The 24,673-nt window shown below is 47.9% G+C and overlaps 1 long non-coding RNA gene across 1 annotated transcript; it reads left to right on the forward strand.

Annotated features, from left to right (window-relative positions):
- Positions 1 to 7,576: 7,576 nt before the first annotated feature.
- Positions 7,577 to 15,959, forward strand: LOC122462502. Its single transcript, XR_006285064.1, has 3 exons — positions 7,577 to 7,775; positions 14,926 to 15,092; positions 15,514 to 15,959. It is a non-coding gene; the product is annotated as an uncharacterized LOC122462502 (long non-coding RNA).
- Positions 15,960 to 24,673: the final 8,714 nt, after the last annotated feature.

Raw genomic sequence — 24,673 nt, forward strand, 5'->3', positions numbered from 1 at the left:
GAGCTTGCTGCCATCTTAGGTTGTGAACCCCAGAGCGGGCAGCTCCCCACTTACCAAGTCAGCGGTGGGGTCACCAGTGTTGTTAGAGCTGCGGAGAGGTGCTCGCACTGCAGAGTTGTCAGTGTTGCTGTTCTCGGTGCTCCTGTGTTCTCTGCACTAGCAGGGAGTGCAGGCTGCTGATTCTGCAGACCTCAGCGCTCTTCGTAAAGAGAGGCCACAGGGTTGGTTTGGGGGCGAAGGCGCTCGGGCGGGGTTATTGTCGATGAAGACGGTACGAGCGCCTCTGTTCAATGGTAACGGGTACACTAACACACGTATGTTATGCCAGCGACAATGGCACCAGCTCAGCCAGCACAGCAGGATCCCATCCCCACAACCAGCACAAAGGCACCCCGCCTAGGACTTTTCTTTGGTATCTTGCCAAAAAGAAGTTAGCATTACACTCCAGATGCTGTTAGTTACCACGCTTTACCTTGTAGCTGCTAGTCCGAACAAAGCATCCTCCTCGGTTATCCTGTCATCCCATCCTGATCCTACGAGGGTCGGTGTGTTCCTGTACCGTGTTTTAGGAATGCATTTCCGGGATTACTGGAGACAGCTGTGTGGTTTTGTGCCATCCTCTCTGGTCAGGAATGTGCTTAGGTGGTGAGCTGGCACCAGGTGTGTTACTATTCTGCCCAGGCCAGGCCTGCTCTGGTTCACCCTGTCAGCTATGCCTAGGGCTCCAGCCAGGCCTACAGTGGGATGCCATTACTCCTGGGAGTACCGTTGCCTGGGCTGGTGCTTTCCACAGAGACACCACTGGAGACGGTGCCCCAAGGGCCGGTGGGTTGTGTAGTTGTGGCCACAGGAAGCAGGAGCTGAGTTCTGCCGGAGCCCTTTCGAAAAGAGAAGATGAAAGGGCATGGTCTGAAGGAGAGGGTCCTTTCTGCCATGAAGGGCTTGACTGTCCCATCAGGCCCGGGGGGATCTCACTGCTTTGCTGGGAAAAATCGCTGCTGGTCATCGAAGCGGAAGACACCCTGGGTAAGTCTGAGGTTGAGAAACATGTTAGTTATTCACAGAGGCCTTCCCCTAAAGGGCAGCTCAGCTTTTCCCCAGGTCCCACAATCCTGAGGCATGCCCCACTGCTTCCGCGCCGCCGAGGCCTCGGACTTGGTGCCATATTGAAGGAACAGCCTGACCCTATCTGTCCAGTTGTAACAGCAGCCACTGGAGTCAGTGGAGCAGACACCTGCCATGCGGTGGGGTGTAACACAGACCCAAGACACGCAGACGCAAGTCATGTGGCTGGGGCCAGGAAACACAGGCTAGTCCCTGGTCAGCTCTTCTGTGCCACTGAATACATGGAGTGAGAAGGTCACTCAGGCCTAGATTGTGGCTTTGGGCACAGCCCTGAGCCAGGGTATACACAGATGCTGCACTGCCCTGAGAACAACCCTGGGAGACACTGTCACTCCGACACCCCTCTGAGTCCCAGTCCCTCCCAGCTTCCTCCAGTGGGGGCTGTTGGCCTACACTACCGCTCTCCCTCCATGCTGGCCCAGACAAGAGAAGCCAAGACTCCACCCACTCCCCACCTACCCTCTCTGGGCAGGGAGTAAAGGGGGGCACAGTGACCTCCTACACCAACCCACACCCAGGGGTATTTTGACTCTCCTTGCTCCCACGCATAGGCATTTAGTCCAAGTCACAATCCCACCCCAATTCTTTGGCAAAATTTTGTTCCTATTTACTGGTAAGTGCAATCAAATGCATGACATCTGGGGCTCTCCCCTCCCCCGCTCCCTTTTTTTACTTTTTCCACTAGTAACTTTTCAAATCTTCTCCAACTTTGGCAAAGTTACCAAGTTTTCTTCCTCCTTTTGCCATTCTGTAACTTTCCCAAAGTTGAGGACATTTAGAAAAGTGACGAAGTGGCAGAAAAGGAAAAATGGGGGGGCAGGAAAAAAGCACAATGCAAAGGAGGGACTGTGAAGGAGTCCCCTGAGGCTTTTCTCCCAGATGGTGGGAGAACCTGACCACACCAGTTGTTGTCACTGGATGTTTCCAGCCCAGGCCTCCCAGCTCCCTTACAACGTTGCAGGCCTTCTTAAGTCTCTCTGGCTTACCCTGGAAGTCCACTGCACTCGCCGTTGAATCAAGATGAAGGTCTCCTGCCTGAGAGCTCCCACTGGCTACAGGAATCACTCCAACCATCTCCTACTTAGGACATTCCCACCCAGCTGACTGCAGTTTCCTTCCTTATAAAGGCCTCCTCCCTATCATAAATGATTGACAAGGCCAGAGGGGCAGGGTCCTACCCCTGGGGCCTCTCTGGCTCCTTCCTCCTCAATGGGGAAGGTCGGGGGGGGGGGGGGGCGCTGTACACCCTGTCAGAGGGACAAAGAGGGGATATGGACATTTAAATTACAGGTTTCAGAGTAACAGCCGTGTTAGTCTGTATTCGTAAAAAGAAAAGGAGTACTTGTGGCACCTTAGAGACTAACCAGTTTATTTGAGCATGAGCTTTCGTGAGCTACAGCTCACTTCATCGGATGCATAGCATATCGTGGAAACTGCAGAAGACATTATATACACACAGAGACCATGAAACAAAACTTCCTCCCACCCCACTCTCCTGCTGGTAACAGCTTATCTAAAGTGATCCTCAAGTAGAGCCATTTCCAGCACAAATCCAGGTTTTCTCACCCTTCCCCCCCCTTCCCCCCCCCCCCCACACATACAAACTCACTCTCCTGCTGGTAATAGCCCATCCCTCTATGAAACCTCTCTTTATAATGCGCACGATAATCAAGGTGGGTCATTTCCAGCACTAATCCAGGTTTTCTCACCCCCCCCACACCCCCCTCCAAAAACCACACACACAAACTCACTCTCCTGCTGGCAATAGCTCATTTTACAATGTGCACAGCAATAATCCAAGTTTAACCAGAACGTCTTGGGGGGGGGGGTTGTAGGAAAAAAACAAGGGGAGATAGGCTACCTTGCATGGGAGTCTCTGTGTGTATATAATGTCTTCTGCAGTTTCCACGATATGCTATGCATCCGATGAAGTGAGCTGTAGCTCACGAAAGCTCATGCTCAAATAAACTGGTTAGTCTCTAAGGTGCCACAAGTACTCCTTTTCTTTTTATTTAAATTACAGAAATTGTATTTCATGAACAAATTTAAAAGAAAAGAATAATTATCTTAAACTTTAAAATTTGAAATTTTTCATGAAATAGTTTTTTCCACTTTCCAACCAGCTCTGCTTTAGAATATCTGAAATAAACATCTGGTTTAAGTTGTTGATAGAGATGGACGAGTTGCATCCGAGAGTGCTGAAGGAATTGGCGGCTGTGATTGCAGAGCCCTTGGCCATTATCTTTGAAAACTCGTGGCGAACGGGGGAAGTCCCGGATGACTGGAAAAAGGCTAATGTAGTGCCAATCTTTAAAAAAGGGAAGAAGGAGGATCCTGGGAACTACAGGCCAGTCAGCCTCACCTCAGTCCCTGGAAAAATCATGGAGCAGGTCCTCAAAGAATCAATCCTGAAGCACTTACATGAGAGGAAAGTGATCAGGAACAGTCAGCATGGATTCACCAAGGGAAGGTCATGCCTGACTAATCTAATCGCCTTTTATGATGAGATTACTGGTTCTGTGGATGAAGGGAAAGCAGTGGATGTATTGTTTCTTGACTTTAGCAAAGCTTTTGACACGGTCTCCCACAGTATTCTTGTCAGCAAGTTAAGGAAGTATGGGCTGGATGAATGCACTATAAGGTGGGTAGAAAGCTGGCTAGATTGTCGGGCTCAACGGGTAGTGATCAATGGCTCCATGTCTAGTTGGCAGCCGGTGTCAAGTGGAGTGCCCCAGGGGTCGGTCCTGGGGCCGGTTTTGTTCAATATCTTCATAAATGATCTGGAGGATGGTGTGGATTGCACTCTCAGCAAATTTGCGGATGATACTAAACTGGGAGGAGTGGTAGATACGCTGGAGGGGAGGGATAGGATACAGAAGGACCTAGACAAATTGGAGGATTGGGCCAAAAGAAATCTGATGAGGTTCAATAAGGATAAGTGCAGGGTCCTGCACTTAGGACGGAAGAATCCAATGCACCGCTACAGACTAGGGACCGAATGGCTAGGCAGCAGTTCTGCGGAAAAGGACCTAGGGGTGACAGTGGACGAGAAGCTGGATATGAGTAAGCAGTGTGCCCTTGTTGCCAAGAAGGCCAATGGCATTTTGGGATGTATAAGTAGGGGCATAGCGAGCAGATCGAGGGACGTGATCGTTCCCCTCTATTCGACACTGGTGAGGCCTCATCTGGAGTACTGTGTCCAGTTTTGGGCCCCACACGACAAGAAGGATGTGGATAAATTGGAGAGAGTCCAGCGAAGGGCAACAAAAATGATTAGGGGTCTAGAGCACATGACTTATGAGGAGAGGCTGAGGGAGCTGGGATTGTTTAGTCTGCAGAAGAGAAGAATGAGGGGGGATTTGATAGCTGCTTTCAACTACCTGAAAGGGGGTTCCAAAGAGGATGGCTCTAGACTGTTCTCAATGGTAGCAGATGACAGAACGAGGAGTAATGGTCTCAAGTTGCAATGGGGGAGGTTTAGATTGGATATTAGGAAAAACTTTTTCACTAAGAGGGTGGTGAAACACTGGAATGCGTTACCTAGGGAGGTGGTAGAATCTCCTTCCTTACAGGTTTTTAAGGTCAGGCTTGACAAAGCCCTGGCTGGGATGATTTAACTGGGACTTGGTCCTGCTTCGAGCAGGGGGTTGGACTAGATGACCTTCTGGGGTCCCTTCCAACCCTGATATTCTATGATTCTATGATTCTATGGTAAACATTTTCCATCATTATTTTTACTAATGGAAGTTTTGGGTTTCAACTCAACTAACATTTTTGCAAAGTGTTTGGTTTCCTTGAATATCACAGATTTTTTTTTTCAGAAAACCAAAACCCTCAAGTCAAAAATTCTTTAGCCCCAAACCGAAAAACATTCAGTTGTTAAAAACAACACCATTTTTGCTCAGAAAAAAACCCCCAAAAAGTTTTCAGACAAAAATTGAAATTTTTCTTTTTTTCATGTTTTCATTATTTTGATTAAAAGTCTGAATTTTCCATTGAAAATTGCAACGAAAATTAATTTTAAAATTGTTCCTCAAAAATGTTCAGTGGGAAAAAATCCCGTTGCCCAACCAGAAATCTATTGTCAGATTATTTAAATTAGTTGGATCCTGACTTCTCAAATTATGTGCAGCTGAGAGAGACGTCTTGTCATCACCCCATAGACTGTCCAGGAAGGGGTAGCATGGACCCAGAACCCAGTGGGCCCAAGACAAGCCCTCTGTTACACATTCAGTTACTTTTGTTATTATTCTTTGATTATTTATTATTCTTTGTATTGCTGTTGCACTTAGGAGGCAGGACCCCACGCAGAGCAGAACACAGAACATGGATCTGGGTATTTAAACTTCAGTTCATTTTGAAAGAATTATAAAAAGTGGTATGACGAGTAGCAAGGGGTAGTCCTGCCTGGTCTACTGGGAAATGCTTACTTACCTGTAATGGAACTGCTATCTTCCTAGATTCATAGATCCCAAGGCCAGACGGGACCATTGTGATTGTCAAGTCTGACCTCCTGTATAGCCCAGGCCAGAGACCTGCCCCACAATCATTCCTAGAGCAGACCTTCTAGAAGAACATCCAACCTTGATTTTGCAAATTGCCAGTGATGGAGAATCCACCCCTGGTAAATTGTTCCAGTGGATAGCTCAATGACTGATTGATTCCAGCTGGGTTGTGGAGCCACTTTTACCGAAAAGCAGCAAAGTGATGTGATGTGAGTGATGTGACCAGGTGCTGGTGATGTTCAGTGAAACCATTCTGAGGCTGGTGGGGGAATTCAAGCTGTTGTTAAGAAACCCAAAAGAAAAGAGACTTTATGGCGTGGCGTTTACGGCAGTGACGCACAGGAACACTACCTGCTGCTGGGCCGCAGCACAATGCATGCCGCGGATCTGACCACAGTACGACAACCACAATAGCCTCAACGGGAGTGAGGAGGGAGAACAGGCACCCTGGGCCCTGTCCAGCATTCTGACAGAATAGAAGGACGTATCTCAAGGAGATGGGCCCCTAGGAGCAAGCTGAATTTGCAAACGCAGCCCATGAAACAATCAAAACGCAGAGTTCCATTAGCCCTGGTGGAGTTCCTGAAGAAGGAACAGGGAAGACTGCAAAGAAGCAGCATCGTTACACCCCCTGAAACCAGCAGAGTGCGCATCGGCAGCCTAAGAGCGGTGAGAAAATCTCTAGATAAACTGAGGATCTGCACCAATCTGAAACCACTGAACCCCTACCGAGCTTACCACGGGCAAAAGTCTTCACAGCCTGTGATGTCAAGAATGGGTTGGGCACCAGGTGGATTAAACCTTGTTGTTCTGGGTTGGGTGTAACTGTCACCTTTCATTCAGGGTAAACATACAGAAGCGGCTGAAACAATAGTCCTCGCATCCAAAACACAGGCACATGGAAAAGCCAAGTAGAAACCGAAACACGCGGCCCAAGGAGTTTCAAATGCAGGGGCTAGGACTTGGGTTGGTGGAACTGTTTCTGTCCATGTGTGGGAGAGAGGAGGGGCTGAGAGACAGAAGCGGCCAGAAAGCCAAGCAAGCAGTAACAGAAGCACTGGTGATGGGGCCTTGAGGAAATGCTAAGAGAGATTTTGGGCAGCATGCTGGCTGAAAAGGCAGGTGTGAAACAGTGAGCAAAGGAAACGTCTCCTGCTGGTTGATTCCTACTGTGTTCAGGGAAACAGGACTTTATGTACTGTCTTCATAAATGAACAAGATTGCACCAGAGAAAATACCTGACTCTAGCATCAATTTCTTCTTCTAGTAGAAACAAACAGAAAATTTCTGTGTTTGTTTCTACTATCTTCTGCTATCTTCTCAGGTCAAAAGGGGAAACAACATAACGAGACAGCGTGGGAATGGTCAGAGACCCAAGAGCAGTCACTGGAAAGAGTAAAGGAAGTGATAAGTGCGGGACCAGCCCTAGCTTTGTACACCCCTGCAGAGCAGCTAGAACTACAGGGGATGTCCCAGAAGGAGCCTAGGAGCAGCACTGATGCACAGCCAGCTGCCCAGAGCATTTGCTAACAGAGCCCTGACAGACACAGGCAGGGGGAGTGCTCAGAACAGGAGCTCCTGGCTCTGCTCTGTAGGATGGATTGGTTCCATCCAGCCCCTCTGGGCACCAGGTGGACATGCACTCTGGGCACAAGCCATTAGGAAGCAGCATGAAGAAGCCACTGCTGAGTGCACCCAAGCGACTGCAACAGGTCATTGAGACTCCACCACTAATGGGTGAGGAGCGGGTACTTCCCAGCAATGTCACTGCTGGTGGCAGATATGCTGAGCAGCGTGATAGGGCATCTGCCTCACACTGGTCAGTAAGGGGTTAATAGAGCCCTAGGGAGGCTGTGTGAAAAGCAGCCAATAAGAGGGGGTTGTGAGGAGCGGCCAACCAGGGCCCAGCAGGACCATATAAAAAGAGCCTGAGGGCAGAGCAATCAGTAGCTGCCTGGAGCTTGAGTGGGGAGTACTGTGTCTGGAGTAGGCTGCAACCCTGTAGCACCTTGGTCAGAGCAGTGCAGGCAGGAACCTGGGAAGAAGAGAACGAGCTCTGTCTGAGCAGCTGAGACTGAGCAGGGTGCTGTGGCTGAGGGGAATTGGCCCAGGGAAATGCAGCAATGGTAGAGGCAAAGGAATGCAGTAAGTGACAGTAGTTTGGAGGGTCTCTGGGCTGGGACCTGGAGTAGTGGGCAGGCCTGGGTCCCCCACACTTGCCACTGAGGAAATGGCAGGACAATTGTCTGCAGTTGCCAGCGGGGAAGTGGCCAGACTATTGAGGAGCTAAACCTGCCCCGGAAGGGAGAACACAGACAGCGTATGGCCGCAGGGCTGAGCCACAAAGAGAACGCTGCGGCTCCTGAGGCTGTGAGAGCGGCTGTGGGCAGCCTGTGGAGAAGGAGTGATGGATTGCAGACTGTGGATGGGGGTGTCAGCCTCAAGTGAATCCCCAGAGTGACCAGGAGGAGGAGCCATAGAATCATAGAAGAAGATTAGGGTTGGAAAAGACTCAGGAGGTCATCTAGTCCAACCCCCTGCTCATGGCAGGGCCAACTCCAACTAAATCATCCCAGCCAGGGCTTTGTCAACCTGCGCCTCAAAAACCTCTAAGGAAGGAGATTCCATACCCTCCCTAGGTAACGCATTCCAGTGCTTCACCACCCTCCTAGTGAAATAGTTTTTCCTAATATCCAACCTAGATCTCCCCCACTGCAACTTGAGACCATTGCTCCTTGTTCTGTCATCTGCCACCACTGAGAACAGCTGATCTCCATCCTCTTTGGATCCCCCTTCAGGTAGTTGAAGGCTGCTGTCAGATCCCCCCTCACTCTTCTCTTCTGCAGACTAAACAAGCCCAGTTCCCTCAGCCTCTCCTCATACGTCATGTGCCCCAGCCCCCTTATCATTTTTGTTGCCCTCTGCTGGACTCTCTCCAATTTGTCCACATCCTTTCTGTAGTGGGGGGCCCAAAACTGGACGCAATACTCCAGGTGTGGCCTCACCTGTGCCGAATAGAGGGGAATAATCACTTCCCTCCATCTGCTGGCAATGCTCCTACTAATGCAGTCCAATATGCCGTTAGCCTTCTTGGCAACAAGGGCACACAGCTGACTCATATCCAGCTTTTCGTCCACTGTAATCCACAGGTCCTTTTCTGCAGAACTGCTGATTAGCCAGTTGGTCCCCAGCCTGTAGCTCCTCGCCCCGCCCCTCCCGCCGGGTCTCGGGGTGGTGCAAGGAGCCCCTCTGCCCCGGCTTTCAGGGCGGCGGGAGGAGCCCCCAGACTCTGCGGGCACCTGGCTACTCTGTTTCGTTTTGGAAAATGGAGTGGGAATGTTTTGATTTTTTCCTAAATGAAAAGTCCTGGGAATCTCCTTTCCTTGGAAATTCTGAAATTTCTCATTTTGATTCGGCATTGGAATGAAAACGCTTGCAAAATGTCGGCAGTTCCCATGGGATGGAAGTTGCAAGTTCCGTCCAGGCCGTGTGGGGAGCAGCACGCACCCTGCTCTCCTGCTGAAGGATTGTCAGCGGGAGGGGTTCAATCTGTCATCCAGCCTGGAGCTTCCTCCCAGCATGGGGCTGGCACATGTCTGCTCCACCAGGCCGTGCACGGGGTAAGTGTGTGTGTGTGTGGGGGAAGTAGGGACATAGAGCCACACTCCCACTTCTCCCCCAAACACACACACAGATTTGCCCCTGCCAAGGGACTAGCGGCAATGACAGCCCTTGGCCTCCACAGTGCTAGCCTCCCTAAGGGAGTGGGCTGAGACAAGGAGGTGACAAGGCTTCTCCCAGCTAGGACCTCAGGGAGACGGATTTGAGAGGCCCGGGACGGAGGGGTTGTGGGGATCACCCTACAAGGAGTAGGTAGGCGAGGGAAGACCAGGGTTGAGAGCTTTGTGCTGGTGGGCTGGCTGCCGGGCTCAGAGCTCTGGCAGCGCCGCTTTGAGGCGCCCAAGGTTACAAGGCAGGTGGGGAGAGAACCCCCTGCTGGTCTGGGTGACCCCCAAACTGTCACCTCTCCCTCTCCACACTGGCTAATGGAGGGTGCACCCTGGCACTCCCCGAGCTGGGCATAGGGCCTCTGGGCGCTCCCCTCAGATAGTGCCTCTCAGCTGCACCATTACAGCCAGTCTAGTCCCTAGGGGAGCTCCCAGGACCCCCTGGATCCCTACGTCTCCCGGAGCTCTTAGTCCAGTTAGAACCAGGGCGGGTGCTTCTCCCCTGTCATGGGCACGCAGCTCTTTGCCCTCTCCGAATACCCCCCCACAGCACACAGCGGGCTGAGCTGCAGGGGTTTCGTCTGTGTGAGGGGACGCCGGCCGGCTGATGGCGGAGAAGATTTGGAGTGTGGGTCTCTTCCCCCTAGTTGAGCGTAACTGCCGAAGAGGGCCTGCAGCCCTGGCCATCCCCCCGCTGGAGATCTGCTGCCTGGAGCCAGGTTGGGGCTTCACCCTACTTCAGCTTCAGGGAGTGGATTTTAAACCTCTCCTGCTGTATTCCACGTTGGTGGCTTCTGAGTGAAGATCAGGTGGATTTGCAACGAGCGGTGAGCCCCCCAGCTGCACTCCAACACGTGGCCTAACCTGGGATTTGAACCCAGGGCTCCCTGGAGGACACTTGCCCCCCCTTCCCCACACTAAAGGTTTTTCAAGTAGGTCTGAGTCTAAACGGGCTGAACCACGGTACAGCTGATGCACCACGTGTCTGTGCACAGGCCCCCTTAGTGTGGAGACAGAGCAGGGCCCCCTGGAGAGCTGCAGAGAAAGGAGCCTGCCTGAGTTTTGTGGTCCTTGCCCTTTAAGAACAAATCGAGAAGAAGGAATATCGAGATCATTACATCTGCGACCCTCCCGCTCCTCGCTACAACACTCCCTGGATTCGGAGCCTCCTGCCCTGCCTCTAACACGCCTTTTCAAATGAAATCTGTTCGTTTTTTTTTTTAAAACTTAAGCCAAACTTTCCCACAGACTCAGACGGCTATTAAAGAAATATTAGTACCAGATGGTTTGTTTTTCCATAGAACCAGGGGCCAACATGAGGTAACTGGAAAAATATTAACCCGTCCAAAACCAATAGTGTGTCAGAGCTCACCCGCAGCCCACTGCTTAGTCAGATGGATGCGCTGGCTGCACGGCGTGTCCTGGCCTCCCTGCTGCATGGACGCTCTGTACCGAATGGGAAAGTGAGGGAGTGAAACAGTCATGTCTTCCTACCACTGCGCCCGCTGGGCCAGCGTATCTGCAAACCAGGACTGCCTTGCAGCAGATGAGAGCCCCCTGCTGCAGCATGATTGACAGGCCACTCCCGATGACCCTGGTAGGAGGAAACAAGGATTGCTGGGATTTATCTAAAATTTTCGAGCCATCCAAACTCCCCCTGAGCCCTTGAACTTGCATTGCTTATGGAGGGCTGCTAATCTAATTTTCAAAAGCTCCCAAAGATGGCTGCTTATCGACAAGCTCTCTCTTTGCCGATACACTCCTTCCGAGTTATCTCTGTCTGCTTGGTTACACCCTTCTGGAACAGTCCCCTTCCTCCTACAGTCACGCGCTGGTGCCAAAGGCCCTGGGTATGGCTATTGCCTTGCAAAGAGGAAGGCCCCTCAGTTATTAGGAAAATACTGACACAAACTCTCCATCCTCTCCCTCCTGCATTCTGTTCAGCTGCAAACCACTTTCTCTGTTCTGCTGCTCTTAAAACATGCTAGCAAGCAACCCACAAAAACACACGGCCATCTCCGCACCATAGACCTCAATACCTCCCCCCTGCTTTCCTCCTCTCTTGCAGAAAGCATAGCTCCCTTCGCCTTTTCCCCACACTAACAATGTTCATTTACCATTGTTATAAATAAAAGGGCACACAATGTCTGGATGGGAAGGATGTCAGCACTTGAGGTGGCCCATATGGCTGGGGAGTTCTGAGGACTGAAGCACAAGGGAGGTGTTTACAGTAGCCTGTCAGATTTGGGTGATCTCTGCATGGTTAGTTTTCCTCTTTATTTATGTCTCAGTAGCACCAAAATCACAGCCCGGTTATGGTAGGTGCCGTACAAAGACGGCACCTCATAGCAGTCTCATAGTCTGCTTCCTTTGACCTCAGCTCTATAAACCTTCTGTAAAAGCATACCTTCTTCTGCAGATGGGGCATGACCCCACCACTGCAGGTGTCTTATTCTCACCTGATGCAAGACTGCAAATTGCCAGGGTCATCCAAATATCTCCTTTTTTGTGATGAAATCAAATCAATGGAGATTAAAAATACACAGTGACTTTTGACACTGAAAACGGTTTAGTTTCCTCTCTCAGCTCCTTGGCCATGTTTCTGCTTCATATCACAGAGTTGTAAGAGTTGCAGGCCAGAAGGTACCACCACATCTCTGCATATCACAGGCCACAAATACCACCCAGCACCCACACACCAAATCCAACAATCGAAATTAAACCACAGTATTACAGCCTCCAGGAGACTAGACTGTCACGTGCCACAGGCAGAGAATAGGTGGGACCGAGTGTGACAGGTTTCCCCAGGGTGCAACCTGGAACGGGGGTACCGCTGAGCCCTCTGTCTCACCAGCCTGGGCTCCCTTACTCACTGTGATGTTGTGACAAGCTGCAGACCTCTTCTGGTTCTGCACTCACACAAACATTTACACAGGCAGAGACACACCCAGCTGCAGTTACCTGAATGCTTCTTCTCAGCCATTCATTAACTAACAATAGAGAGGCTTCAGCCAGTCTCTTTGTCCTGCCCTGGTCAAAGCCTCACCAATGTAAGTATATTTCCCAGTCCTCCCCCTCTCCCTGGGAGAGAACAATGCACCAGCCTCTGTGCCTGAGTAGATTTCCCTTTGCACTTCAAACACCACACTGTTTTAGGTAAAAAAAAAAAAATATATAAAACAGATTTATTAACTACAGAAAAATTGATCGGTACACTATTACTTATAATCACTTAAAATTAGGGCTGTCTAGCAATAAATACTATTTACTTTAAATATTTTTGGATGTTTACTACATTTTCAAATATATTAATTTCAATTACAGTACAGAATACAAAGTGTACAGTGCTCAGTTTGTATTTATTTTTTATTACAAATATTTGCACTGTAAAAAGCAAAAAAAAATTTTTCAATTTATCTGATACAAGTACTCTAGTGCAATCTCTTTATCATGAAAATTGAATTTACAAATGTAGAATTAGGTAAAAAACAACAACCCTGCATTCAAAAATAAAACAATGTAAAACTTTAGAGCCTACAAGTCCACTCAGTCCTACTTCTTGGTCAGCCAATGACTCAGACAAACAAGGTTGGTTACAATTTGCAGGAGATAATGCTGTCTGCTTCTTGTTTACAATGTCACCTGAAAATGAGAATAGGCATCCGCATGGCACTGTTGTAGCTAACGTTGCAAGATATTTAATGCCAGATGCGCTAAAGATTCATATGTCATGCTTCAACCACCATTCCAGAGGACTTGCTTTCATGCCGATGATGGGTTCTGCTTGATAATGATCCAAAGCAGTGCGGATCGACGCATGTTCATTTTCATCATCTGAGTCAGATGCCACCAGCGAAAGGTTGATTTTCTTTTTTGGTGGTTTGGGTTCTGTAGTTTCCGCATCAGATTGTTGCTCTTTTAAAACTTCTGAAAGCATGCTCCACACCTCGTCCCTCTCGGATTTTGGAAGGCACTTCAGATTCTTAAACCTGTAAGCTGTAGCTATTTTTAGAAATCTCACATGCATTTTGTCAAATCTGCTGTGAAAGTGTTCTTAAAATGAACATGTGCTGGGTCATCATCTGAAACTGCCATAACACGAAATATATGCAGAATGCGGGTAAAACAGAGCAGGAGTCATACAGTTCTCACCCCCAAGGAGTACAGTCACAAATTCAACTAATGCATTCTTTTTTTAATGAACATCATCAGCATGGAAGCATGTCCTCTGGAATGGTGGCCGAAGCATGAAGGGCATACAAATGTTTAGCATATCTGGCATGTAAATACCTTGCAACACTGGCTACAAAAGTGCCATGCAAATGCCTGTTCTCACTTTCAGGTGACATTGTAAATAAGAAGCAGGCCAGCAGTATCTCCCATCAATGTAAACAAACTTTTTTGTCTTAGCGATTGACAGAATAAGAAGTAGGACTGAGTGGACTTGTAGGCTCTACAGTTTTACACTATTTTGTTTTTGAGGGCAGCTATGTAAACAAAAAAAAATCTGCATTTGTAAGTTACACTTTCACAATAAAGAGATTGCTCTTCAGTACTTGTATGAAGTGAATTGAAAAATACTATTTCTTTTATTTATCATTTTTACAGGGCATATATTTGTAATGAAAAATATAAAGTGAGCACTATGCACTTTGTATTCTGTGTTGTAATTGAAATCAATATTGAAAATGTAGAAAAACATCCAAAAATATTTAAGAAATTTCATTTGCAATTCCATTCTTATAAGTGTGATCGCGATTAATTTTTTTAATCACGATTAATTTTGTTTAAGTTAATCGCGTGAGTTAACTGTGATTAATTGACAGCCCTACTTAAAATCTAAGTTGGTTACCTAAGAAATAAACAAAATCACAATCTAAATTCTATACACTAGACAGGATTTGAATCAAGCAGTGTCTCACCCTGATGGTACGAGCAGTTTGCAGATCTTTCATACACACGCTGGGATTCCTTCTTTCCTGCCTGGGATCACCTTCCCCAGTTCAGTCTTTCTTCTAAGGTGTTTCCAGGTGTTGTGTTGTAGGGAGAGTGAGGCCCATTGGTGATATCACTTCCCCCTTTTATAGTTTCTTCCATGTGGAGGGAACTTTTGTTTCAAGCAAAGCCCCCAGCACAGTTTGTGGAAAAGTACAGGCACAAGGTTGTTACCTCAAGAGGAATAAGGCAACGCTTTGGAAAGGAAAACTTAGAAATGGTAGAGGGGAGATCAAAGGAAAGCCCCTTTTCTCAGAAGGACAGACTCGACTCCCTTCCATATCTGTGGCCAGTGGATTTAGCTTACAATAAGGGTGTCCTTCCCTCCCTGTGTGATGTAATAAAAATGAAGAAAAGACAAGGTAATATGGTGCAAACAAAGGTAAGTGGGTAAAGGTACAGAAACCTGGGGAAACGGGGAGGCGATGAGGGGGGGAAGAAACACAAACTTAACCGTACAGTGATTCAGTGACTGGCTCTAGGAGCTTGAAGCTCAGACCCACAAAACCTCCCTTGGCCTTCAGAAAAACAATAAATGAAACCCCAGTACCAAAACCTTTCCTACGATTTAGGCGCAGGGGACGCTACGCACGGACGCGAGGCCCAGGACCTTCTCCTCTCCGGCTAATTGGAAGCCTTTAAGGAGGACCGCTGGGGGGTCCCGACGACTGCCGGATTTCGTCACAGGCGGGGAGACCCCCTGGGATGATGGACACCAGGAAAGCAGGACCTTCCACAGGTAAAATGGATTCGGTTCGCTGGGGCGGGGATAGTGTGGACAGGCCTCTGCTTTCTCAACCTTGCTGCGGGCTAGATAGTACTCGTCTCTCGAGCTTTGGAGAGCTGGGCAGACCCGACCGTGCGCGCGCTGAGCAAGATCTTATATATTCTCTAAGGCGGGAAAAGTTTTGAGGGAATGGAATGTTGGGGGTTGGCTCTGGCGGGAAAAGCTGGTTCAGCCCGGTTCGAGCCAGAGGACTCCAGTGTCTAAGTTGTAAACAAGTTTGCTTACAAAGATGGAGTCCAAGTTCACATACTCCATATTAAATTCTATTGAAGCCAGTGGTTTAGTTAACATTACTTCAAAAATACGTTATTAAAATACCGAATTAAACATATTAAACAACACCCACATTTTGTTACTTTTTATACCTAACAAGCTGGAGTCCAGTATCACGTGATCTAGTCACATGCCCTTGCATGCATTGATGAGTCATAGAAGCCATCACTTATATACTGGCTGAATCGGTGGCAGGAGAGCCCATCAGGTGAGGATGAGCTTTTCCCATGGCCCATTGTTTTCGTTGACGGGCCATAACCTTGAATACTCCCTTCACAGTGTGCTGGCTAGACTGGATGTAAATTAACTTGTGCGAGTTACCCAGGAGCAAGCACATTTGAAATACAGGTGCAAAGTCTATTAATAACTTCAGATACAAAAATGATACACACCTACAAATAGGATAATCAATTCAGCAAACCACAACATTTCCAATGCCACCTCACATGACACATTTTGTACAAATCATATCATAATATCACTATGGTGAATATGGGATGCAGAGTGTTACCTTGGGGCACAGATTGTCACACTGAGGTGCACCAATTCCAGAAGCCCCTGCAATGGCAGGGAAATGATTAAGTGAGATAACCCTGAGAAGTGACCCGCACTCACACGCTGCAGAGGAAGGCATCTCCCTGCCCCCGAGGCCACTTGCCAATCTGATCTTGGGGAAAATTCCTCCCCAATCCCACCTATGCTCAAGGTCTCACTTATCAGAGGGGTAGCCATGTTAGTCTGTATCCACGAAAACAACAAGGAGGCTAGTGGCACCTTAAAGACTAACAGATTTGGGCATAAGCTTTCTTGGGTAAAAACCCCACTTCTTCAGATGCATGGAGTGAAAATTAAAGATACAGGCATAAAAATATATTGGCACATGAAGAGAAGGAAGTTACCTTACAAGGGGAGAACCAGTGCTGAAAACCTATTCAGTCAGGGTGGATATGATCCACTCCCAATACTTGAGGAGGAGGTGTCAATACCAAGAGAGGGAAAATTGCTTTTGTAGTGATCCAGCCACTCCCAGTCCCTATTCAAGCCCAAATTGATGATGTTAAGTTTGCAAATGAATTGTAGCTCTGAAGTTTTTCTTTGAAGTCTGTTTTTGAAGTTTTTTTGTTGAAGGATGCCTACTGTTAAATCTGTTATAGAATGTCCAGGGAGATTGAGGTGTTCTCCCACTGGCTTTTGTATGTTACCGTTCCTGATGTCTGATTTGTGTCCATTTATCCTTTTACGTAGAGACTGTGTTCACACCCTACACACTATTTTAATAATCTTTGTACATGGTATGGCTTGTGAGGTATCATTTGAAAATTCATAGCTTGCTGATCAGTAATATGGTAAAATGTGTGTAGTGGTGTTATGCATGAAGTTATAAATTCCCCCTGTACGGTGTAAAAATACCATGTTCAGACTCATGTAGCACCAAACTGGTCAAACAGCCCTGTAGCATATGCTTTTCTTATTTGCATTTAAGCTACAGAGTCATCAAGCAGAAAGGGGGAAGGGAAAAACAAAGGAAGTTCACAGCAGTGTAAGAACTCAGCAGGGATGATCCTTCCACACAGACTCTTTGTCTCCTGGTTCACAGCTGGAAATGCTTTTCAAGAAGGGGACTGAAACTATAAAAAGGAGAGGCAGACACCCCCCTCGCTCTCCCTGTCAGTCTCTGAGAGACAAAGGAAAACAGCCATTGGACTCTGGGGGAGGTCCTGACCTGAAGAGTTTGGTCAGTAATGCTGTTGGAAGCATGTGTTGAGAAACTGTGCTTTGAATCCAATATAGTTTGTTAAGATAGGCACTAGAAAGCATATTTCTCTTTATTTTCTTATAACCATTTCTGACTTTTATACCTCATTGCTTGTACGCACTTATTGGCTCTCTTTGTAGTTAATAAACTTGTTTTATTGTTTTATCTACTCCAGTATGTTTAAGTTAGTGTCTGGGTAACTCTATTTGAGATCACAAGCCGGTGTATATCCTTCCCTTGAAGGAATAACGGACTTAATATATTTGGACTGTCTAGGAGAGGGTGGGCTGTGCAGGACATACATTTCTGCGGGGAAATACGGGACTGGGAATGTGTTGGGGTCACCCTGAAGTATAACCCAGGCTGGTAAGAGCTAGGGTGTGACTGGTAGGCTGCAGTTACATACAGACACATCTGGGAGTGACCTGAATGCTGGCAAGCTGTTTATGAGCGGCCCATGTTGGGCGTTAAAACAGTCAGGCATTGCAAGGCACCTCAGGTTACAGGCCAAGGGTGACACAGCCTCCCACTGGTCTAGACTGCACCCAGATATGTCAAGGTGAGGGTGGGTGGGAAATCCCTTCCTGACCCCTATTGGAGGCCAGCTGAAACCCTGAACCATGAGCTTTTAGGAACATAAGACAAAAACCAGACATGAGCCCCACAGCTGCTGAGCCCTGCCCCCAACCATCACAAACAATCTTGTCATATAATCACATTCTTAAATTTGTCCAGCTTGCTCTTAAAATTAACTAAGTTATTTGCCCTGACAAAGCCAATCAAGAGGCTGTTCTAGAACTTCACCTCGCTGATGGTTATGTCTATTTGTTCTTGTGCCAACACTGTCCTTTAGCTTAAATAACTCACTTTTCTCCCTAAAGTATTTACAGAGAGCGATCATATCCTCTCAGACTTCTGTTTGCTAGGCTAAGCAAGCCAAGCTCATCCAGTCTCATAAGATAGGCCCTTCAGTCCCCTGATCATCCTAGTAGCTCTTCTCTGCCGTCGCTACTGCACCATCACTGCCACATTGCACACGTGTTTCTTAATTGTCACACAGACGTCCCATCACGCAAACAGACGACTTTGAAAATGCTGAAATGTCAGACACACAAGATCCATCCAACATGTGATTTCACATACAGAATCATCTGCTGTCAACTGACTACACAGACTGATAAAACTATTCACCCATGCAATATCATTGCCATGGAAAAACAGCATCAGCAGGTCGCTCATTTCTGTTTTATAAGAGGTGTGCATTGCTTTGGTTTTTTTAACAATTGATCTTAAGTCCTATAGAGTCTACAAATATTCTATATTGGAGTCAGCTGTCTACCGTGGAAGAAGAGTGGACTTTATTTTAGGATTCTATAACAGAGTTTGCTGGAGGAAAAACTGGGATTTAAGAGAATAAAAAAATGGTGTTGGATTACAGATGATACCATCAAATTACAGGAGAGAAAGAAAGGCCTGGTGCAGAATGGATCCACTGGAAGGTCAGAGTTGAGTCCATGAAGAGAGGAGAAAACGTGCAACAGAGAAAAAGAAATGTCTTGAATGACCAATAAAGAGGCCCGTTGGAATGATCATCATCAATGGTGGAATAGTATGGCACAGTGCTTTGAGGAAGCCTCAGAAAGACATGACCTGAAATGTAAATTTGAGATTTTTGAAGGATTTTGGACATCCTAACTGGATGTCCATTCTTACGGCTTCTGCCAGTGAAAGAGAAAAATCTAGAAAAGGTATAACAAGAGACAATGGCTGGAAGTTGAGGCTAGATAAATCCAGAGAGGAAATAAGGTGTAAATTTCAAAAGTGAGGGTAATTAACCATTGGCACAATTTTTCAAAGGTCATGCTGGATTCTCCATCGCTGGCAAATTTTAAATCAAGATTAAGTGTTTTTCCTACAAACTCTGCTCTAGGAATGATTGTGGGACAGGCCTCTGGCCTGTGCTACGCAGGAGGTCAGACTGGATGATCACAATGGTCCCTGCTGGCCTTGGAGTTCGTGACTTATCCCCATGTAGAGATGGAGGTCTGAAATACAGGAAAGAGTGGTTTGCTCAGTATCACATGGATTTGGGCTAATCAAAGCCTTGAACCCACATTTTAGGAAGCCAAGGGTAATGTTTGATCCACCGATCCATCCTCCCTTCCTCCTAAACAGTACCCTGAGGTATGACTCACACCTTTCTCTCAGAAACTGCTCTGTCTCAGAAGAGAGGAAATCCACTTGGAGATTATGACTGACTCTCTTTAAGGCATAGGAAATTACTAATGTAAACTGTGCTTAAAGAAACCTGTCACCACCCATTTTGCATCTAGTCCTATGCTTTTAGTTTTTATTGCACAGCCATGTGGATGCCCATTACAGTATGCCTAGGATTTGCTTCTTTACCGGTGCCACTTGCTATTATTTTGGCTGGCTTTGAGAAATGTGTGTGTCTTTGTGCCAAGGAGATGCTCATTTGGGGCACGGGGTGAAGGGTCTTATTGAACAGCAAAAGCTAACACTCTCACATTGATCCAAAGCATACCCATGTGGCTTTCCAATGGTTAATTTGACATTAAGATGTTACTGGCCATATAGCCCCCCCATTGTTTGCTTCTTTGCTAGATGGATTAATTTCTCCATCACATCCTCCTGTGGAGAGAACCATTGCTGAGATAATGTCAAGGGAAGTTTAACTATCATCTTTGCAGAGACCACAAAACCACACTGTTTTCGATGGGGCTTTTGGTTGGCATAGCTGAAACCATAAATAAATATTCAGTCAAAAGCCACAGCTGTTCCCACGCTCTAGATTGTAGGTGCTGGTGCGCAACTGTAGCACCAATTCAGCTAGAGTCAGCCAACTGCACAGACAAGACAGTACAGTTACAGGAACATCTGGGAACACCCGAGGAATTCCACTGGCTGGTGGAGAAAATGATGATTTGTGTCATTCTGCAATTCCAGGGGTAATGTGTGTGCATTGAACAGGTGGATGCCAGGAAATAACACTGCTTCTTCCACCTACAAGTTAGTCACTCTGAACACTTCATGAGCCTTGGCTGTGTATTTCACCAGGAAAAGAAGTGTGACTCAGATGGGTTAGGCTAACGGACACAGATTTCTGTTTTGTATAGTGGTGACCAAGGAAATTCAGGTACCTGCAAAACTCTGGTGTCTCCAAGGAAAGTACACACACGGCGGCCAGCACTGGCTTCAGAAATGCAGCAGTGGAAATCTGTGCAGCTCCAGTGAAAGGAACAGGCCAGACTGAGTCACTCTGACTCACTCTTGCTTTCAGTGAGGCTCATCAGGAGTAAGATGGTCTTTTATGGGGTTTGGCTTGGGGAGTAAAGAAGTGACCCTTTTGGGAGCATATATCCAGAACTAGCTTGTGGCTTGGGCACAGCCCTGAACAAGCGGTGGTGCATTCGCTGCACTGGCCCAGAAGCAGCCCCAGGAGGCGCTGTCACTCAGACACCCCATCACAGGATATACTCACTGCTGGGGCACCTCCTTGTGGCCACATCTGGGGATTAGCTCCACTTAGGTCTGACACCCCTTTCATCACCCTGTGGTCTCTCTTTCTCTCTCTCTCTGGGACTCAGGGTACTCCTTCTTCGTGACTCAGCCCTCCAGCCAGGTCACTATGGTCCTGCCCTTCCAGGGTAGCAAAGTCCCACTGGACGACTTTCCTAGGCAGTCTTCTGCCCCACTGACTAGTCTGTGCCACTTCCCTCAGTGGCTGGTAGGGGAACCCAGGCCTACCCACCACTCTGGGGTCCAGCCCAGGGAACCTACGACCAGCAGCCAAGGTCTGCACAGTCCCAAACCTTGCTTCTGTTTCCCTGGGCTGCTCCTACTTCACCTCCATCAGGCTCTTTGCCTCCACCAGGCTCTTTCTCCACCCTCATATAAGTACACCCTTCCCTCAGGGCTGGGTCTCTAGAGCTTCTGTTCTCCCCATGGTTTCCTCCTTTCCCTCACCAAGGCTGGAGAGTGACTGCAGAGCTCCACACTGCATCCCCTGTCTGCTGCAACCTGCCTGGCTTTAGCATACCCCACCTGTTCCTTCTCAGCTGGACTGTATTCCCAGGCAGGGGTTGCTTATCCAGCCCAGTTCCCCTCAGGTGTAGCCTATCAAGTTAATTGGACCCCTTTTCAGCCTCATTAACCCTTTCAAGGCTGGTCAGCGTTGAACACCCCGCTACACACCCCTCTGAGTCACAATCCCTCCCTGCTTCCTCCTTATGCTGCTGGGGGGTGGAACATGGCTACTGCCCTACACCAGAATCAATTGCACCTCTTGGGCACCAGACAATAGGATGGGCTGTCAGGAGTCACGACTCCGCCCACTGTACCCTGACTCCAAGGCCTGGCTATTCTATGCAGGGGTGGGGGTGTTCTTATCCTCCTGCCCCCCGGGCAGGGACACTATCTACGTCAGACTCTAGTCCCTGATTGGTCACGTCGCTCCGATGACCCCTGGATCCGATGGCTCACTGGCTGGGACTGCAGGCTCGGTCCCGGGGGCTTTGCTACCTGCAACAGTGGAGGAGCGCATGAGCACATCCCTGGGGATGGTCAGTGGCCCTCAGCCTGTCTAAAATACCAATATTTGCCAAACAGAAAAGGACAAAATGGGGGGAGAGGCACCGTGCGGGACTGGGGGTGTGTGAAAAGTGCCTGAACGAGAGCCAGCGTGTGCGGTGCTGGATGGCAAGGGGTAGTATGTGTGTGTCAACAGACATAGGGTCGGAGACAATTCCAGTAGGACACTGCAGGCGCTGGGCCTCCATCCCATACTGAAGGGGCTTGGAACAACATAGGAATTCAGGGCTCAATCGTAAGCCACCCTGGGCCATGCACAAGGGATAAATGGGCATTGCTGCTACTCCCACGCCTGGGCAGGGAGTGGGCAGGGAGCCTGCAGTGCCTTGGCACCTCCCGCCCCCCGTGTGCTGGACGTTGCAGCGGAGCTGGGACAGTGAGGGAAGTGACCTCTGCTAGGTAGAGGGCTGGCACCACTCATTCCCAGGGAGCCAGGAACCAGGCTGTCCCACGGAGAGTCAAGCTCTAGTTCCAGTCTGCTCTGGGGGCAGCACTCAGACATGCTGCCCCGCACAACATGCTTGTGCCAAATCCACCAGTTAGCCCTGAGGCAGCAGCTCGCATGGTAACGTTGTGCCAACCCTTCTCTGGCATGGGCACAGGGGCTGGTAGTTGTCCTAAGGTAGTGAGCCTGCACCCACTCCTCTCCAGGTCAGGCATTTTCCCCCTTTGCTTACATGGATCCGGCAGCCCCTGAGCCAAAGACCCAGTTGCACGCAGAGGAGTTCTGCGACCATCCATATGAAAGGATTTTAGGCCAGGGAATGGACCAACAGGCTGACGGGATGGGAACTGAAAGGAATTCAACAGCAACGGTGAAAAAACAATAGCACAATCCCTTCCCCCACCTCCAGCGGTGCTGAAAACCCTCCACTCCCCACCCCCCTGGCCTTGAGGCCTCTAACCCATCCAGTGGTGCGTGCAGCTGAGATGCACTAGCTGGGTGAGGTGGCTGCTCGGTCTGGACCTCCGGCCTGGTGGGGTGCTGCTCCTCGGCCTTCCCTTCCCTTGGGACTCGCCCAGAGTGCTCACCCCCAGCCCCAGCCGAGCCGTGCCAACCACAGCCCATCCCCCAGGCTCACGCACACCCGCACCCAGGCCAGCACAGTCCTCCCCTGCCCTCCACTGAGGCCCAAGTGTCCAAATAGGGGTCAAATCCTTCGCTCACAGACCAGATCAAAGTCTCTTCCTCATTTTTGTCTGAGAAGCTGTTGATGGCCTGTGGGCAACCCCTTCCCCTTTCCTCCTGCAAGACAATGCTTCCCAGAGAGGGATTCTCCAGTCCGTAGGGCTGAGGTTTTTCCATTCAGGCCCTCCCCTGAGTCAGGCTCCTCCACTCCCAGCTATGAGGCTCCATCACCAGGCCGGATTCCAGGATTTCCTGGCTTCCCAAGGGTCCAAGTGCCATAGGCCTTGCTCAGCTGTCTTCCAACATAGCTCCTAGTTCTTGTCTCAGCCCCAGTAATTTGATGGTCTATGAGACAGTGATATCATCTCCTGGTGGTCTCATACTGCCAGTACTAAAACATCCTTGGGATTTCTAAATAGTATCGATGACAATTTCTTAATTCAAAAGTGTTGCATCCAACACAGGGCAATTCTATATTAGACCTCCTCTTAACAGATAAAGAGGAACTGATCACCGAAATAATAACTAATGGTAACTTAGATACAAGTGATTATGACTTGGTCGTACTTATAATGTGCAAAGAGAATAGAGTCCAGGTCAGTGGAACCATATACACTTGGTGGTTTAAAAGGACCAATTTCACAAAGCTGAAAACAATTATGAGCTAAACCAGCTGGGTGGAAGAATGTAATCAGAAAAAATGTAAATGATAATTGGAAATTGTTTAATAATGTTTTACTAGATGCCTAAAGAGCCACAATTGAGGAAGAAGGCCGTTGTGGTTAAAAAAAACTGACCTGCGTTAGAGGGGAAGTGAAAAAAAATATAAAATTGATAAAGGAAGCAAAGGGATGCAAGGAGAAATCTGTGGTCAACAGAGTTAAGGACAATAAGAAGGAGATTTTTTGAATATTAGCAACAAAAAGAATCTTAGCAATAGTACTGGTCAACCACTAGATGGAAACTGTAGAATTATTACTAATAATTCAGAAAAGGCAGACTTGTTCAATAAATATTTCTGATGTATATTTGGGGGGAAAAAGATAATGTAGTCATATCATATGACAGCACTTTTTCTATTCCACTAGTATCTCAGGCAGATGTTAAAAAGCATCTGCTAAAGTTAGAGATTTCTAAATCAGCAGGTCCAGATAACTTGCTTCCAAGAGCTTTAAAAGAGCTGGCTGAGGAGCAAGCTGAACCATTAATGTTGCATTTCAATAAGTCTTGGAGCACAGGGGCAGTTCCAGAAGACTGAAGAAACCTTATATTGTGCCAATATTTAAAAAAGGTAAATGGGATGATCCAGATAATTACAGGCCTGTCAGTCTGATATCAACCCCAGGCAAGATAATGGAGTGGCTGATACAACACTTGATTAATAAAGAATTAAAGGAGGTTAATATAATTCATGCCAATCAAGATGGGTTTATGGAAAATGGATCCTGTCAGACTAACTTGATATCTTTTTTGATGGGATTGCAAGTTTCTCTGATAACAGTAATAGTGTTGATGTAATACTTAGACTTCTGTCAGGCATTTGACTTGAGACTGCATGACATTTTGATTAAAAACTAGAAAGATATAAAATTAACATGGACTTGTTAAATGGATTAAAAACTGGCTAACTGATAAGTCTCAAAATGTAATTGTAAACTGGGAATCTCCATCAAACAGGTGTGTTTCTAGAGGGGTCCTGCCGGGATCGATTCTTGGCCCTGCGCTATTTAACATCTTTATCAATGATGCAGAAGAAAACATAGA

Source organism: Chelonia mydas, chromosome 11 (genome assembly GCF_015237465.2).
Source record: "Chelonia mydas isolate rCheMyd1 chromosome 11, rCheMyd1.pri.v2, whole genome shotgun sequence".
Taxonomy (NCBI): domain Eukaryota; kingdom Metazoa; phylum Chordata; order Testudines; family Cheloniidae; genus Chelonia; species Chelonia mydas.